The following is a 6,025-nucleotide window of genomic DNA, read 5'->3' on the forward strand; positions in this document are numbered from 1 at the left end:
AATCGATCTTGGAAAAAAGAGAGGACTTGACCATTGCGCACAGAAAAATGACAGTTTTTTTTGAGTGACTGAGAGCTTACCGCGTGCTCAAACTCTCGCGAGCGGGCGATTCTCACAATGAGAAACCCCATTGAAAGCTGAGATCACGCTGAACACGTGGAGACTGTTCCTGGCGCTGTAACTGTTTGGGGAGGGTGTTTGCGATGACGTCAAATGTGAGCCAACTTTTCAGATGAGAAGAGATAGTTTGGGAGAATGCAGATTTTGAGAGTTCTGCTTTACATAGAGACAAAATTTAAACGGTTTTAGAAGCTTTAGAGTGTTTTCTATTCGATAATATTTTTTATTTGCATATATTAGCAACTTTTGACAAAAATGTATCATGTTTTATATGGGTACCCAAATCCTCCAGAAGGGGCAGTAAACCGTGGTATCCTGAACAGGAGATAGGAAAGAAAAAAGCAGAAACAAAGATAGATGCATGGTGGGACTGCAAAAGCGACTGAAAAGGTATTTTAACCTATGCCAACAGGGCCTTGATTTTAACCAAGAAATTAAAGAAGGAAATTGCACTTTTAGCAGAACAGAAAAGCAAGGGGGTTATTTTAAGAAGTAAAGAAAGGGAATTAGAAGAGGGGGAGAAGTGCACTAAGTACTTTTTTAAGAAAATAGTTAGTAAGGGTAGGTTAATGACTGGTTTAAAAAATAAAGATGGGGTTTTAAAACAGATAGAGGGAATAAAATAAGTAGTCAAGGATTTTTATGGGGAACTGTTTGGGGTAAAAGATGTATGTGAAGAGACCATGGGGGACGTTTTAACCTACATCGACAAGACCCTACCCAACACAGACGACCTGATAAAAGACCTGACGAGGACAGAAATTGACCAAGGACTGAAACATTTTAAGAGGGGTAAATCAAAGGGGTAGGACGGCCTCCCTTTGGAGTTTTATTTGACCTTTTGGGATGTTTTAGCCAACGAACTTCTGACTGTTTTTACTGACTTTGAACATCTTGACAGACTACCTGACAGTTTTAGAGCGGGGATCGTGACTCTTTTATATAAGAAAAATGACAGGACGGACCTGAAGAACTGGAGACCGATAACCCTTTTAAACTTTGATTGTACACTTTTTACCAAGGTTTTAACACAGAATGTCTTCTGTTTTAGAGGAGGTGATCCACCCGGATCAAACCTGTGCCGTTCCCGGAAGGAAGATCCCGGACAGCCTGATACTGATCCGAGATGCCATCTGTTATGCGAGAGACAGAAACATGCGGCTTGTAGTCCTAAATTTAGATTTTGAAAAAGCCTTTGATTGGGTCTCGCACCAGTACCTCTTTAAGGTACTGCAAAAAATGGGTTTCCCGGACAGGTTCTTAGTTTGGGTGGGAATGCTGTACGGGGACATCACCAGCAAAATCCTTGTAAATGGGCATCTGTCAAAAGCAGTGGGAGTACACTGCGGCGTCCGTCAGGGCTGTCCGTTATCTCCTCTTCTGTTCGTGGCCTGTATTGAACCACTGGCACAGGTCTTGAGAAGGGACCAAGGGATCAGTGGGGTGGGTATCCCGGGGAGTGGGGGGATGACCGCCAAGTGCGTCTTTTACATGGACGACGTCAACATTTTATGTACCGACCTTTTATCCGTCAGGACTCTGGACTCTGACTGGTACAGACAGCTCAGTTGGTAGAGCATGCTTGTACGCCAGGGTAGTGGGTTCGATCCCCGGGACCAGACGTAGAATGTATGCACACATGACTGTAAGGGGATAAAGACTGAAAGGCATATATTATATTATTATTATATAGACAAGACAGAGGACAAGACAGAGGCCCAATTTTTCGGACCGTGGGCAGACCCAGAGTTGACCAGACTGCCTCTGACAGTTAAACTGACAGACATAAGGGTACTGGGGGTAAAGTTTGACCGGGAGGGAGGAGGGAGCGGTAACTGGAGTGGGATCCTGGGGACTGTAAGACAGAGACTGGGTTTTTGGGGACTACGACAGCTGACTTTTGAGGGCAAGGTTTTAATCATTAAAGCTGTGATTTTACCTGTGCGTTTATTAATCAGTTCTGTTTTTATTCCCCCTCAAAGGAGTATTTTAGACCTGGAGCGGATGCTTTTTTACTTCCTGTGGGGAGGCAAGTGGGACAGGCTGAGGAGGGAGGTGGTCAAGAGGCCCAGGTCCAAGGGGGGGAAGGCTTTCCTGACCTCTACTTGTTCCTGGGCAGCCGCTACACAGCGTTACATCTGACTCTTGCCACCTCCCCGGTCAACAACAAGACTCAGGCCCTCGCACGGTTCTGGCTGGGATCCTACCTCAGGACTCTGATGCTGATCCCAGTCGACCTGCGAGCCCCAGTCTCTTTCCTGCTACCCCCGCACTATAGGCCCTCGCACGGTTCTAATGAACATTGACACTGGTTCAATAATAATAATAATAATATATGCCATTTAGCAGACGCTTTTATCCAAAGCGACTTACAGTCATGTGTGCATACATTCTACGTATGGGTGGTCCCAGGGATTGAACCCACTACCCTGGCGTTACAAGCGCCATGCTCTACCAACTGAGCTACAGAAGGACCACCTTGAATAATGTTTTTACGTTAACAATTAAATAAAGTTTAAACAATTAATACAAATTAAATGAATCAACATATAATTTCAAAATGTACAAATTAGATAACTTGTTTATAATTGTTAGACATCTTAGTAAGTAGGCTGTTATTACATAAGCATCATTTTGGGAAAACAAATATATCCATACCAGAGGTGGAACCTTGATCCCTGATCTACTGGGTGTGCAGACTTCTATTCCAGCAATAATACACATTATAATCAACCCATTATGTTGGATAAATTGAGCAGACTTCTACTTGTACACTACTAGTCCCCTACTGTGGTCCCCTACTCTGCTAGTCCCCTACTGTGGTCCCCTACTCTGCTAGTCCCCTACCCCTACTGGGGTCCTCTACTCTGCTAGTCCCCTACTGGGGTCCCCTACTCTGCTTAGTCCCCTACTGTGGTCCCCTACTCTGCTAGTCCCCTACTCTACTAGTCCCCTACTGGGGTCCCCTACTCTGCTAGTCCCCTACTGGGGTCCCCTACTCTGCTAGTCCCCTACTGGGGTCCCCTACTCTGCTAGTCCCCTACTGGGGTCCTCTACTCTGCTAGTCCCCTACTGGGGTCCCCTACTCTGCTAGTCCCCTACTGTGGTCCCCTACTCTGCTAGTTCCCTACTCTGCTAGTTCCCTACTCTGCTAGTCCCCTACTCTGCTAGTTCCCTACTCTGCTAGTTCCCTACTCTGCTAGTCCTCTACTCTGCTAGTCCCCTACTGTGGTCCCCTACTCTGCTAGTCCCCTACTGTGGTCCCCTACTCTGCTAGTTCCCTACTCTGCTAGTTCCCTACTCTGCTAGTCCCCTACTCTACTAGTCCCCTACCGTGGTCCCCTACTCTGCTAGTCCCCTACTCTGCTAGTCCCCTACTCTGCTAATCCCCTACTCTGCTAGTCCCCTACTGTGGTCCCATACTCTGCTAGTCCCCTACTGTGGTTCCCTACTCTGCTAGTCCCCTACTCTGCTAGTCCCCTACTGTGGTCTCCTACTCTGCTGGTCCCCTACTCTGCTGGTCCCCTACTCTACTAGTCCCCTACTCTGCTAGTCCCCTACTGTGGTCCCCTACTCTGCTAGTTTCCTACTCTGCTAGTCCCCTACTCTGCTAGCCCCCTACTGTGGTCCCCTACTCTGCTAGTCCCCTACTCTGCTAGTCCCCTACTGTGGTCCCCTACTCTGCTAGTCCCCTACTCTGCTAGTCCCCTACTGTGGTCCCCTACTCTGCTAGTCCCCTACTCTACTAGTCCCCTACTCTGCTACTCCCCTACTGTGGTCCCCTATACATTATTATCAACTCATTAGGTTGGATAAATTGAGCATACTTCTATTCCAGCAATAATACACATTACAATCAACCCATTATGTTGGATAAATTGAGCAGACTTTTACTTGTACACTACTAGACCCTACTGTGGTCCCGTACTCTGCTTTAGTCCCCTACTGTGGTCCCCTACTCTGCTAGTCCCCTACTGGGGTCCTCTACTCTGCTAGTCCCCTACTGGGGTCCCCTACTCTGCTAGTCCCCTACTGTGGTCCCCTACTCTGCTAGTCCCATACTGTGGTCCCCTACTCTGCTAGTTCCCTACTCTGCTAGTTCCCTACTCTGCTAGTCCCCTACTCTGCTAGTCCCCTACTCTACTAGTCCCCTACTGTGGTCCCCTACTCTGCTAGTCCCCTACTCTGCTAGTCCCCTACTCTGCTAATCCCCTACTCTGCTAGTCCCCTACTGTGGTCCCCTACTGTGCTAGTTCCCTACTCTGCTAGTCCCCTACTGTGGTCCCATACTCTGCTAGTCCCCTACTGTGGTTCCCTACTCTGCTAGTCCCCTACTCTGCCAGTCCCCTACTGTAGTCTCCTACTCTGCTAGTCCCCTACTCTGCTAGTCCCCTACTGTGGTCCCCTACTCTGCTAGTTTCCTACTCTGCTAGTCCCCTACTCTGCTAGTTCCCTACTCTGCTAGTTCCCTACTCTGCTAGTCCCCTACTGTGGTCCCCTACTCTGCTAGTTTCCTACTCTGCTAGTCCCCTACTCTGCTAGTTCCCTACTCTGCTAGCCCCCTACTGTGGTCCCCTACTCTGCTAGTCCCCTACTCTGCTAGTCCCCTACTGTGGTCCCCTACTCTGCTAGTCCCCTAACTGTCTGTCCCCCCTTAACTGTCTGTCTCGTCTCTCTGGTAACTAACCGTCTTTCTTGTCTCTCTGGTAACTAAACTTCTGTCATCTCTCTGGTAACTAACCTTCTGTCGTCTCTCTGGTAACTAACCTTCTGTCGTCTTTCTGGTAACTAACCGTCTTTCTTGTCTCTCTGGTAACTAATCTTCTGTCATCTCTCTGGTAACTAACCGTCTGTCGTCTCTCTGGTAACTAACCTTCTGTCGTCTTTCTGGTAACTGACCTTCTGTCGTCTCTCTGGTAACTAACCTTCTGTCGTCTCTCTGGTAACTTAACCGTCTGTCTCGTCTCTCTGGTAACTAACCTTCTGTCGTCTCTCTGGTAACTAACCTTCTGGCGTCTCTCTGGTAACTGACCTTCTGTCGTCTCTGGTAACTGACCTTCTGTCGTCTCTCTGGTAACTAACCTTCTGGCGTCTCTCTGGTAACTGACCTTCTGTCGTATCTGGTAACTGACCTTCTGTCATGTCTCTCTGGTAACTGACCTTCTGTCGTGTCTCTCTGGTAACTGACCTTCTGTCATGTCTCTCTGGTAACTGACCTTCTGTCATGTCTCTCTGGTAACTAACCTTCTGTCGTGTCTCTCTGGTAACTAACCTTCTGTCGTGTCTCTCTGGTAACTGACCTTCTGTCGTGTCTCTCTGGTAACTGACCTTCTGTCGTGTCTCTCTGGTAACTAACCTTCTGTCGTGTCTCTCTGGTAACTAACCTTCTGTCGTGTCTCTCTGGTAACTAACCTTCTGTCGTGTCTCTCTGGTAACTGACCTTCTGTCGTGTCTCTCTGGTAACTGACCTTCTGTCGTGTCTCTCTGATAACTAACCTTCTGTCGTCTCTGGTAACTAACCTTCTGTCGTCTCTCTGGTAACTAACCTTCTGTCGTCTCTCTGGCAACTAACCTTCTGTCGTCTCTCTGGCAACTAACCTTCTGTCGTCTCTCTGGTAACTAACCTTCTGTCGTCTCTCTGGTAACTTAACCATATGTCTCGTCTCTCTGGTAACTTAACCGTCTGTCTCGTCTCTCTGGTAACTAACCGTCTTTCTCGTCTCTCTGGTAACTAACCTTCTGTCGTCTCTCTGGTAACTAACCTTCTGGCGTCTCTCTGGTAACTGACCTTCTGTCGTCTCTGGTAACTGACCTTCTGTCGTCTCTCTGGTAACTAACCTTCTGGCGTCTCTCTGGTAACTGACCTTCTGTCGTATCTGGTAACTGACCTTCTGTCATGTCTCTC

This window comes from Oncorhynchus keta, chromosome 22, assembly GCF_023373465.1.
Source record: "Oncorhynchus keta strain PuntledgeMale-10-30-2019 chromosome 22, Oket_V2, whole genome shotgun sequence".
Taxonomy (NCBI): Eukaryota; Metazoa; Chordata; class Actinopteri; order Salmoniformes; family Salmonidae; genus Oncorhynchus; species Oncorhynchus keta.